Consider the following 13,592-nt stretch of genomic DNA (forward strand, 5'->3'; position numbering starts at 1 on the left):
GGGAAATGAAAATAAACCTTTAGTACCTGAACAAAACTCTGAGAAAGAGATGGAGTTCCCTTTTCAGTTCCTCTGCAGTGGCTAATAACTTCCTTTTCTCAAAGTAAGCCTATCCAACTATTTTTTCAAGCTACTTAAAGCTATTGCAAAGTTTTATGGCACTTCTCCCACCTGAACTCCAGTAGCTTTTAATAAAGAGACCTGACTGCATTTTCAAATCCTAAAATTAAATTTAAAATATTTTGGATGTCTCTTCCCAAGGAAAAAGCAAGTACAGGAAAAATCATACTGAAAGCTGCAAAAATATTTTCAACTCTATTCTCTGTTGTTATAGTCTCTTGGAAGAAGAGGTGAAGCAATCCCATAGCCAAGTGGTGGTGCTGGTGCTGTGCCCCTCACTGGAGGCTTTCTCCAGAGCCCAGAAAGGAGCCCTGGGGTGCCCAGGCTGCTCTGGAGCTCTGCCAGTGGATGTGCTGAGGTTTCTATTTTCTGGTGAATTCCAGGTGCCACCTGCACTATGAGGTGACTGACAAGATTCCTGTCCTTGGCAGCTCTGCTTAACCTCATGGTTGTAAGTGATGTGTTTGGTCAGAGTTTTCTGAGGATTAGGCACAGCTCAGCCCCATCCTGTAGGGACAAGTTCCTGCTGGGAGGCTGTTGCAGGAGACAGTGATTCCATGGGAATAGTAGCTTTTTCCTGTTAAAGTGTTGAACTTAACACTGACATTAATTTGGCCAGATGTGCATTTGCACATCTGCTGTAGCCAGATTCCCAGACAAAGCTGTTCCACTGGTGGGATGAGAAGGCACAGTAAAAGTAAAGATTTTATCTTTCACCTGGCCAAAAGCTCTCTGTTCCATCTCTGCTTTGAATAGATTCCTTCAAGGCTTGGACAACTCTTGATAGCAGAGATCCCATTAGATAGTGCCAGCTAATTTGTTGGTGGGATGAGGGCAAAGACAGGTGCTGCCTTCTCCTTACTATTATTAATACATGTAGTAATAGTAGCAGTGTTATTTTCTGTTAATTGTGAATTAAATTGCCCACTGTTAATTTATCAGGTGAATAGCAGCTATGTACTGCAGGACACCAATCTGCAGGGTTCATTGTTTTATTTCCTCATTATTTCAATTACTTTGACTGTTTCTTTAGAAGGAAGTTCCTGAGCCTGAGGCTGTACTGTACACACCTGCTGTCTAACCCACTGTTCAGTTGCACAGAGGAAGGACTGAAGACATGTTCTAGAAACAATACCTTGGAGTGGAGCAATGCAGGAGGAGGAATGGCACAAGAAGGCTATAGAGTGTATGTTTTCTCTGGAGAGGAAAATGCATTAAGACACAAACATTTGCTGCATGTGCACGAGTGCTGATCTCGCTGACACAAAGCCACTTCACTGAAGTGCTCTCTCAGCCTGGGAGGTACCAGCGTCAGCCACAGACCTAAACTACTTCTTGCTTTGTGAACTCTTGCAGTGATCAAGCATAGAGGTGTATTAATTTACTGGAATGAGACAATGGCTGAAGATGCCTGAGGTTGTCACAGAACCCTTGCAACAGAACCTGGTTTCTTTGAAATGTTGTCCATCACTTATTTTTTCCTATTGTTGGGTTGGGTTTTTTTTCTATTCTTTGTAGATCATTTTTGTAGATCATTCCTGTGGTGTCTGTCCCTTCCCCAATGCATAGTCTCACACTACAGACTACACCATAAATCCTAAAGAAAGTGATTCACCAGCTCCTTGCACTGCCTCTAGCAGACTTTCTCTAATATTAATGCCTTGGAAATATCACTAAAAGTAGGGAAATTCTCCAGCTAATATTTGAATAAAAAAGACATCTTTGCTTAATAGCATGTGAAGGTTATGCAGTGAGGAGCACTTTTGTGCAGGTAATATAAACTGACCCTTAGTATCAATGATCATGGTGAGATCTTTAATTAGAAGTCCATGAAGTAAAAATAATTCAGATAAAATTATATCAGGAAGATAAAGTACCATTTGGGTGAAAGTACTGTGCTGAAGCAAATAATCTATTGTATTGATCAGCATAATGTTACTGACAGAACTGTTCTGCTCACTTGAAGTCATCTTTCCCTGCTTTTGCTGTGGTGGGATAATGCAGAGCTGAGCTGTGCAGCCTCAGGAGCTGTGAGCTGGATCTTCTTTACAAAACCCTGTAACACATCCCCCCTTCTGTCCAGCTGCAGGTTGTCCCCTCTCCCAGCAAGCAGCTCCTCCAGATTCACACAGCACTCAAACCTCAACTGGCACAGCTCTCCTGACCTGTACTCTGCCCAAGCAAGCTCCAACCTCTTCAGCAGCTCCTTGCTCATCTCCTCAACAGTTTCCCATCACCTGCATGTGTGAGCAGCCAGACTCCCTGACCAAGCAGCTCCATTTCCCCTGAAAGGCCCTGCTGCAAACCTCATTTTCTGTTTCCATGGGCAACTGTGCAGAAAAGAGGCAGAGGTAGGCAAAGGGTCAGGGCAGGGAAGGTGAATGGCAGGAGCTATGGTGGGAATACCTTATAGACTGATATCCTAAGAGCTGTGTGCTAGACTGCAATGGACTGAGTGTTTGCACATATGGAGAATGAAGTTGGCCTTCTCCAGCTACAGGTCAGATGGAACCTGGCTGAGATGTTGATCTTCATAAACATTCACATAAACATCAAAAACTTCATGCTTTGAACTGAAGAGCACAAACCTAGGAGAAGAAAAAATATCTCTCAGCATTTCACACTGAAATCAACTGTTTTCTTTGAAACAAGAACAAGCTGCACCAATAACACTCCCAGCTGAACACGCAGATTCTTAGTTTGGTTTTGCTGAGAACTAAAAACTAACAATTCAACATAAGTCTTAATATAGGCATGTGTCTGTCTGGCACATACAAGACTTTCCTCCAGTATTTTCTCTTAATGCTGCAAAAATCAGTAATACCAATGAGTGATTAAGCAGCAAATACCTTGAGCTTTGGAAGAGGGACTTGGCACCTGAGCCCGACGCAGCTTCAAAAGGACAGTACTCCCCTGGAGCTTACCAAGCCTTCTCTCAAAGGTTACGTGTCCAAATGTCACCAGACTGTATTACCAGAGCCTTCAGAACATGTAGACTGCCAAAGTAAGATTCATTTTTTGGTTTACCATATTTCTACTCTGATAAGGGGATAGGCAGATATGGTTTTTTTCATTAGAAAGTTAACCCTTTATGTTCAGTCTTATCTGCTGCCTTCAAATTGGATTTTACTTCAGCTAATTTTTCCAGACTAAAATAGGTGAGTGAGAGACCATTTTTTTCACATTTTTTGTCTTGTCAACAGAATTACATACTACATTTAATGTAATTACATGTATACAAATTGAATGAAGTTGGGTAGATGATAGAAGCTGAAATTCAAAACAGAGAAGTCTTGACTAAATGGAAGTAAATGCATAAAATATGTATGCACGTGCTGGAACATTGGAAACACTAGCTCTAACTACAGTTTCAGCTCCAGGGTTATTGCATCAGGTCTTGGGTTGCAGGTTTTCCAAGCCCAGTGGCACAAAAAATATGTCCTATGCTTTGAAACAGATTGAATTCTGTGCAGAACCATTGACAGACAGTGGCAATACATCTATCCTGTACAGAAGAATACGTAGAAAATCAAGTATGAAGTGTAATCTCATTATCAAAGAGAAGACAAAGCTTTGGAAGGAGTCCTTCTGTGGACTTTGATATAGAATTAATTTCAGTAATCTTAATTATTTTGCCCCTGTCGTAATATCTTTATTGCACCATTAAATGGTGTTTTCCTAAGAGAGAGCAAACAGTTTGGGGATTTTCTTTTCTTTCTTATTCAATTTTGTTTTGGTTTCAGAGGGAGTATTTGTTGTTGGTTGAGTTGCTGATAAAGATGTCCTGAGGGACAGGAGAGGATGTGTGTGTGTGTGTCTTGGAATGTAGATGTAGGTGGCATTGGCCTTATGATGGATGCACAGAATTGAGGAGTGATCATTCACACAAAATCCTCACTTGTAATATTTTGATTCATTATGACAATATAATCTGGTGTATTAATACCAGATTATAATACATATATTTATGAGGTAGTATTTAGCCAGATGAAATCTGCTTATGTAAATTCTACTGTCTGTGTTTGAAACTGATAGTGGCTGTTACCTACTGGTGCTCCATAAAGCACATTGTGGCTTCAGACTTAGGTGAGATTGTGTGTTTGGAGAACTCTCAACCTTTGTTTCCTCCCTATTCTCTCTTCGAGATTTTTAGAGAAATATATTTCATCCAAGAACTCTAGTCTTCTAATTTAGTGATATTAATTTCATTTAGTTGTGTGCCCCTTTAGGCAGTCTTGATTTAATGTGTCATTTCTGTCTGCCTCACAAAAGGGATGAGTGAGCAAGAACCAAAACTTTTCAGAAAACAGAAAGAAAGGTTTTATTATATAAAGCTTAAATAGAAAAGCAAGAGTGACAGGATTTCCATACAACTGAAAGATTATCTTCTTTATATGTTTAACTCATGTTTGCTCTTTATGGGCAGATTGTTAGACTGTATGTTCAGCTCTCTCAAGAGCCATTTAGGACTTCAAATGCAATAATAAATTAATTTTCAAGATAGAGACAATAACGAGAGATTTTATTTCAAACCAGAGACATGAAACTTTTGTGGAATTCTGAGACATTAAAAAGCACAAATGACAGCTTTATTTACTAGTGTAAATGAACACAAGATTGACAGCATTAGGAAGAGCAGCTCCTTTTTTCATCTCCAGAGAGATGTGACTTACATCAGTGCTATTGCCAGCTTTCCTCCACGTCACTTGGCTACCCCAGTCCCCTGAGAGGCCAAGGACAACAAAAGGAGGGCAGATGAGAGCCCTGGTGTGTGCAGGGCTCACTCCTCCTGAGATAACTGAGGTTACTCCTGGCAACGAGCAGGTGACAGTTGACACCCATCATCTCAGAAAGGAAACCATTCGTTTACACAGAGGCCAACACAAAGCTGCCAGATGGGAACAGTTTTCTGTCACTGTCTGTCAAGGCTGGAGCACAGCTCTCCAGCCTTCTGTGGCATCAATTTTATGCTGAGAGCACAGCAGTCTCAAAAAACACTGAAGAGCCATTTACTTGTGAAGTATAAGAAACATCTGTCAGGGGCTTAAAGTGCTAAAGAAATGCTTAACCGTACATTGAGTTGGCAGAATCTTAGGCTCAGACTACAGGAAAAAAACATTAGCAGTGAAAGTCCACAAGATTTATCCTAATTTATCAGATTACTTCCTCAGAAAGTCTCCTTTTGAACTGCTCTTCAACAGAAGAACAAATGTGTAGACTTCAATGCTTAATAAAGCTAAAAGCTTCTCCCTGGGGTAATTGAAATTTTTCTATCAAAGGGTAGATAGACCTGGTTGCAGCTGCAACAAAGAAGAAACATATAAAGCCAAGTGGAAAGCAGTTAGACAGCATTGGTGGTGTAGGACCATTGAACATGGTCTTGCTAATTGGAATCTATAGCACAGGACATTCAACTACATGCTGGGCAAATGACCCTGAAAGTTTCAAGTCTATCTAGTATTAAAAAAAAAAAAAAAAAAAAAAAAGTTCAGATGTAAAAATAATCATAGGAATGATGGATTCTGTATCCTTGAATGGGCATAACCAACCAGAGATCTGGGTAACTGGCAAATTTCTTTTTTAAATAAGGCCCTTTGAGTTCCATATATGCATCTACTTTCACAAGCATTTCAAAACCCATCTTCTAATAATTTCACACAGAGCTTTCAGAGCAGCAATGTTCAAAAGAATGAAAGTAATGAAACACAGCAAAGTTTTACATTTTTATTTCTGTACTTTGGGAAAATTCCTATTGAAGACAGAAGGCAGTTCAAATTGGAATTGCTTTACTGCCAACAAAAATGTGTGACTCTTGATCTAATGAAAAATTAGAGAGATTGAAAAGCAGAAGTAGACTTAGGAAAGATTTCAGTTACAGCAGGATGCAGCCCTTATTGCATTTGTAGTTCAAACTGTGATCTCTAAGGAGATCTAAATTGCTCTGGAGTGTGGAATTTAGGGTATTTGAGACTTTATTTTCTCAGAGGAGCAAGTATGGGTAGCTAAGACATCAGGTTTTACTGTCACACATTTAGAAAACATATGTTATTTTAATTTAAAATAAAATGTTTAATGATGAAAATGTTAGATTCTTAAAACCCTTGTCATGTGAATTAAAAGTTGCCCAAAATGGCTCCAAAAAGTGGAAATTGTTAATTTTTTTTGAAGCTCCCACTCCTATAAACTGATTTGGAAAAGCATACTTTTGTTTTATCCTGGACAAGCTGTTGTATTTGTGATTGTTATCGGTATGCAACAACTTCTAAATAGTTGTTCTTACATGCTCTGTATCTTTGTGAGCACTAAATTATTTCTGGGAAGTGAAACAGCTTCAATAGCAAAAGCTCGAATTACACTTCACACTAACACACAAGGATGTCAGAAGAAGCTCCCCACAAACACTGCCTGTGCTTCAGTGTCCCTCAGAGGTGAAAGACCCAGCAGAGAGATGCAGAGTTTTACCTTGGGTGCAACACCACATTGTGGGGCTGCCCATCTTCCCATGCAAATGTGAAATGTGACTGTATTCCAGCTATCCCAGTGTCTTGATGGGATGTGGCATTGACTGGGTGCTACAGATATGGGCACAGTTCAGAGAGTAAAAGAACTGCAGGTGAATTCCTGCTTCAGGACAGCAAAGTAGATTTTAATTTGGATGTTCAAAATACCAGTTACCATTATGTTGGATATGAATTAATCTTATGGGGGTCTATTGTTGATGTTTGCAACCATCTCTTCTACCATTCTCTTTTAGTGAGAAAAAGCATGTGAATATCACAAGTGACCATCATTTATTTTCATGTATTCCCCAGAACTGTTCTTGGTTTCCCTCATCTATCACTCATTTTATCTAGACTCCTCTCTTTCCTCATCTTTTTCATTCATCAAACCCTTTTTCATGAAAGCCTGAATTTTGAACTTTTCCTTCCACAGTTGTTTAAACTTTTCTTTCTTCTGTTGTTCTCTTCCCTCTATTCTTGACTTTTTAATAATTTCTCTCCTTGTTTCTTTTCAGGCATACTTTATCCATTAGCACTAATCATCCTCAGCTCCTTCATTTGACAGATCTAATGTAGTTGCAATAAGTCACTTCTTTTCCACTGTCTAAAGCAGCATTTTAAATGTTGAAATGAGGAGCTCCCCTCCAAAATCCAACAGGAAAAGTCCGGGGCTGGACATATCACTCCACTGTGACAGAACAAAACCAGCAGGCACATACAGCTGTGCTAAGAGCAGGTCAGAGCAACCTCAGCTCTTCAAGATGAGCCTTATGGCAGCAAAGCACTGGTGAAATCATGTGCTGCAGTGTCTAACGTGCCAGACAGCCAAGAGCATTTGGCATCAGGGGATGAAACAACTGAAAAAAGGGATGTGGAAACCCGCCAAAGCATGACGTCCTGAGCACTCATGCAATAATTTCACTGATTAGATCAAAAGAGTGGTCAGTTTTGTTGTGTTTATCAGAACTGTCTATTTTATCACCAAAGTAGCTTAATGAGTTCCCTTTTTCATCTTAACAGACAGGCAGTCTGGGAAAACACTATGCTATTAATGGAATGGTATTTTTAGAAAGATGGAAAAAAGAGAAAGGCAGAAGTCCAGATTTTATCCCACCCTCTTCAATGGCATCTGTGATACAACTGGAACACACGTACCAGAGGAAGGTCACCTCAGTTGAAAGAGCATTTACAGAAGCCACAGGAAACATTTGAACTTCTTGATAACTCTCTTCACTGAAATACTCTCTGTTCCATACTGGCTCACCCTATCTATCAACCAGCACAGATGGGTTTGAGGGAATGCAGATTTGTATCATGTGAGTTACCAGCTACTTGCAATCATCAAAATGTGCATGTTTAATCCCTTACTCTGAGCATTAGTATTTAAGTATTAGTATTTCTTAAATCAGTGACTACGACTAAAGTAATAGAAAAGGTTCCCCTGATTTTTTGAGGGAGCTGAATGCAATCCATACTGAGAGAACAACTGATGTGGAGATCCTGACACTGATACAGCAACATTCTAATATTTTGTAAAATGCTTATCTTTGCTCCTGGGGGACTCAGGCTCTGTATTTATCAACAGTTTCTTTACATATGCACACAATGACAAATATACAACATATATGTAAATTACATGCAACATATACATATTACATATATGTAATTTATATGTATATGTATAATATATATCTGTTGCTCTACAGGTGGGACTTTCCAGAGAAACCAGAAAATACATGTACACAGAATGGTTTACATTATTGTTGTGCCAGCAAATTCAAAGAAAACTTTCTTCTCAACTCTTTTCTCTCCAGAAGAACATAGATGCAGCCAACTATTAAGTCAGTCTTATATCCTTTCCATTTAGATGCTAAATAAAACACCAGCCTAAGTACTTTGCTGTATTGGAGCCTTAAAAAGTAGAGTGTGTCAAGAGAGAAACCTGCTTTCAGAACTCTCAACAGCAGAGTACCTTGAGCTATCAACTGATCTCCTTTTGAAATGAATTATTTTGTGCTTTAGATTATATCAGGTAATATATTATATCAGGTAATCCTCTAGGAAAATATATAAGCTTTTCAGTCTGTTTGCTGGTTGATCTGTAGATTCATTGCTAACTTCTTCCTACCTCTAAGTTCCCTCCTTTCTGTTCCAAACTGCATTTCTTCATTGGCATTGATGTGCATCCCTTTGCTACTTCAGGTGCAAATGCTTTTGTGTTTAAGTGCTAATGTTTTGTGTGTTTTCATGTCCTGTGGCACTAAATTTCTACACTTCAGATGATGTATTTATGGTAGCAACATGCCCACTGTCCATCCTCTCTCACAAATTTTTGCTCAGGCTTCACTGCTTTTTTTTAAAGCAGGCCCTGACTTTAAGAAATTAAATACAAATACTCATAACCAGGGATTAAACATGCTCATTATGGTGATTGCAGGAGTTTGCAAGTAACTCATATCACATAAACCTACATTACCTGAAACCCTGCTCTGGGTCCAGTCCCAGATATCTCTTCACATGACATTGACTCTAAAAGTTGGCCCAGGTGTCAAGTTAAAACAAAGGTAGTGAGGACTTGCCTGAGAACCAAACAAGGGCCAAAAGTGGATCAGTTATAAAGAAAAAACATTACTTTCCTCTCCTGGTTTCCACTGAAAGTATTCAGAAGACAGAAATTATTTGGGTTTTTGTGGGTGGCAAGAGTGATAGGAAGGATGTAACTTCTACCTTACTTGTAGGTAACTTCTGTGCTTGGATACCTGAAGTTAATTTTATGGTGGGTTTTCCCACAGCATTACATCACCACAGCTGCAGAGGAGTACCAAGGTTCCTCTGGGGTTCATTGCATTTACTGCCTGGCTTGGAACAAAGTCAGGCACAAGGTTAGTTTGGACCAGCTGCATCCACACCAGCACTCAAAAGAGGCAGATGCAAAGTGATAATGAAAATTAGCAAACCAAGCCAACCCCGTGAAAAGTTGGATTGTGAGAGGATGATCTTCCACCCATTGCACAAAGTCCATTAACAGCAGTGTTCTCATTGGAGTTCATTAAAATTTCAGTGAAATGATTCTGCAGTTTCTTTGCACAGTGCCAGGATAAATATTGAGTTTACAACAGGCATTGTCAAGTGCTTCTCGTTGCTTTTAGAATGACATCAAACTTTTCATTTTGTTTTCCTTACTTTCCTGTGTTACTACTGACAAAAATTGGAAGACCAGTTAAGCAATGGTAAGGCAAAAGTTCAGCAGTGTGAAAAAACGGTTCATACATATGTTGTCATTCAATGTGAAATTACTTTCACATAGTAGTCTGTTGTCTGGATGTGTAGTTTTTTCTTTTTCTGAATATGCACATTATCTTGTGGACTTTGAACAAATGAAACCTGAATGATATTGCTCATCATTACTTCAATATAAAACCAGACTGTAATCAAAACCATTTTTAATATTGATTCTTGATGCCTTCCTTTTATAATTTAATTAGCTCAGAGACTTTTTCTTTTTTAGACTTTAATAATAGGAAGTAGAATACAATAGCAAATACCTACTGCATTCTGTGGATTCTTAACACTTTTTATCCTTCTAAACATAGGATATCTTTAAATGCAAATCATTAATTTATGCCTAAATACCTTTAATCTGCAAATGATTTTAAGTTCATTTTGTCAAGAGAGATAAATGTGGGTGCTATCAGCTATATTACACAAAAAATAAATTGGCTCTAGAGGTTCGTCCCTTTAAAGGGAGGTGTAAATGACTGTAAAAGTTCATTTACAATAATAGGAACACTAATGATTTATTCTTTCTCTGATTTTCACACCAGGCAGAGGGCTTAAAACTGTACTGGACAAAAATGTTTTTGCATACACTCACTTAGCAACACCTTTTGTGGGTCTTATTTTCAGAAGCAGTGTCTGCTTACAGAACTTGCAGATGTGGCTGGACATGGATGAAGGGTTCAGCAAAGCTCATTCAAACCTGAAAAATTCATTCATTAGGAAAGGTCAAAAATGTAGTTGTGAAAGGCTGATGAAAAATGGTAGAGATTCTTCTTCAGCTCAATATTCAATTAGGGCAAAAATAACAGTGAAGTATAAAACAAAACAAATCAAAGCAAATCAAACCACAAGCTTTTCTAAGGCAGTTTTCTACAACTAGAGGCCCTTTATTGGATGACCTGTATTGAGACCATTTGTCTTTATACTAGTGTTCTACCACAAGATATCACATCCTCTGCTCTACTTGCACAGGTTTACTGGAACTAATTTTACAAGTTTCACAGACTTCTTTTTGCCACGCAAGTACAATTCAAAGAACAAAGAAAAGATACATATAAATGAACAAATTTGGAAGCAGGTAATTTTTCAAAAGAACTTCTCCAAGACTTTTGCTGAGTTCTAATGTGGTTTTGTCATTTGGTAAGACATGAGGCCAATATGATTTTATCTCATATCTTTCAAATATCTACCTGTGTTGTTTGTCTCCACTAAGAATTAATGCTGCATAGCAATTTACAGAACATCTCAGTCTTTGTTTCCTAAGCTTCTGCTAAGGTTGGATACCTCTCATAGTCATCAGCCTTCTGCCAAAATTTCAGAATGAGCAATGGAACCAAAAAGGTTTTTACCACTTAGAGGTGAAGCTAGATTAATTTTTTATCATTATTTTGATTTTTATGGCATGAGTTGCTAAGTGTCAGCACTTCACTGAATGGAATGTAAGACCCAGGTTGTTACACTGTAAGAGCAAAAGTCTGAATTTAGTTGACCTTGGGTTTTGCCTGTTTTTTTTAACAAAATATGCTAAGAAAGGATGCTTCTGGGTTTTTATTTTACTGAAAGGTAGGAAATGTGCTCAGAAAAACAGAGAAAATGGCCAGAGAAATGACCCTTGTTCTGTATCAGAAAAGGCACTCAAGTTATTTGGCAGCAAAATAACTGATAGTTTAAAATGACAACATTTTTTTCAAACAAATTTTCAGCCTTCTAGTAGTGTAAGAGGAGTGTCACTGTGTGTGCCTCTTTTCACAACTAATCTAACTTTAAGAGATCCCTATTCTAAACAGTTATGTTGTTTATTTCAGTTGTCTCACTCTTGCCCAAGTCTTTGAAAATAACTGAAATTTTTCTGCTTTTGGCTGAGGTAAAGATTAACAGACTGATGTCAGAAGGTCCCTGAATCACAATTCTATTGTGACCATTAGTTACACAGATGATTCCATTAATTCACATATGAACTAGCATACTCAATATTGATTTAAAAATCGGTAGTGATAGGAATCTAAAAAGGCATGTATTTTTTTTCCAACCTGGACATTTGCAGATTTTGGACAAAAATCACTTTTTCAAAATATGCAAACTATGCTATGATACTGTTTCACTGTGAGTTACATTTTCAGTGGTTTTATGGCTTTTTCCTGGTCTCTCTCTAGTATGTCCACATACTTCCTGAATTTTAGAAAATGCCATTTGGAAGGATAGGAGTCTGGGTTGGTTGGTTATTTGTTGAAATCAATGCTTGCAAAGTATTCTCTCTTGAAAACGTGGTTTATATTGTTCATGCTATATCACTATCATAAATGATTTTTCCATCCTAAATAAAGTAGGTAGATGCTATTAACGTTCATTAATTCATTTTGAAAGGCTGTTCCAGAAACTTCTTCAACCTCCCATTGTAAACTTCTTTCCAAACTAAGTCGGTTAATGGTCAGTCTATACTTTTAGGGAGTCTTTTTGCTTGTCACATTTCCTGTATTTTACAGCCTCAGTCTCTCATAGATTATTATCCCCTCTGTGTGCCTTGATGTATTTTAAGACAACATCCTAATCCTTCAGTGTTTAATGCTCCACCCTTCATTTTGCACACTCAAATAAGGGAACCCTTTTCCAGCTCTTTCCAACCAAGGGTCCCAAGGATTCAGAATCCTGCAACTTCTGACACAGTGTCCTTCTGGCATGATGCAGTTTGCTCTGCCTCCTGAGCTGTGGAGTTTTCAGAGAAGACAGAGAATGGTCCAAGCAAATTTACCCAATGTATCTCCTTCACCACAGCAACTCTAGGAAATGAAAGTGCCAGTTTCACTGTGGGTGTTGCAAAATGAAACAAAAAAAATGAAATGAAAATGAAACCTTACAAAGTGTCATAAAAAAAAAAAAAAAAAAAAAAAAAAAAAAAAAAAAAAAGTAGCCACTATCAGAGGAATTCTTGAGTTCTTGAATCTTTCCTATTTCAGTAAATGTTTAATGCAATTTAATTTAGTAACTCATAATTTACATTCAGTGAAAACTAAACTTAGAACAGATTCATCATCTACATTCTGGCTGTTGTATTGCAAATTGTTATGACCCACAACCTGCTAAAGCCATTTTCTACCCCTATTTGACCCAGACACAGCAATCGGCCTCAAAATTAACATGTAAACAACCCTGTCTCTTTAGCCACTATCATCCTCACACTTCCAGAAAAACAAACTTTATCAGGAAAATTCTGATGCAGATTGCATTTGCTCAAGCTAGTCCTCCTTATCATTAAAGCCCAGAACTGTCCCCCAGTTCTGCAAATGTGGACAGCCAGGCACCTCATGCAGTTCTGAGTATTTTTTTTAAATCCATGTCCTGTTTTTATTCCTAAGGACAGCAGCTCATGCATAGTTTATTACTGTTTGTTTTTTTTTTTAACCCCACGGACCATTTTTTAGCAGTTGACATTGAGATTCTGTGTCTTGGTAGCCGAATAAACAAACCTCAGTCTATTCAATCTTGGGGGGATGGAAACTTGTGGCAATGAAAACTTTTGGCATGGAATTTTTGTAGCACAACTGTTTGCTTCATATTACCTGGTTCCTTTATCCTGGAAAATCCTGAATGGCCTTTGCCAACAGTAAAGAATGTATCTTTTCTCAAGAAGGATTTTCTTGCCCACGTGTGGCCTTGGCAACATCGACAGAATGTATCATTAGCAATTTATAAAGC

This window comes from Erithacus rubecula (assembly GCF_903797595.1).
Source record: "Erithacus rubecula genome assembly, chromosome: 11".
NCBI classification, from domain to species: domain Eukaryota; kingdom Metazoa; phylum Chordata; class Aves; order Passeriformes; family Muscicapidae; genus Erithacus; species Erithacus rubecula.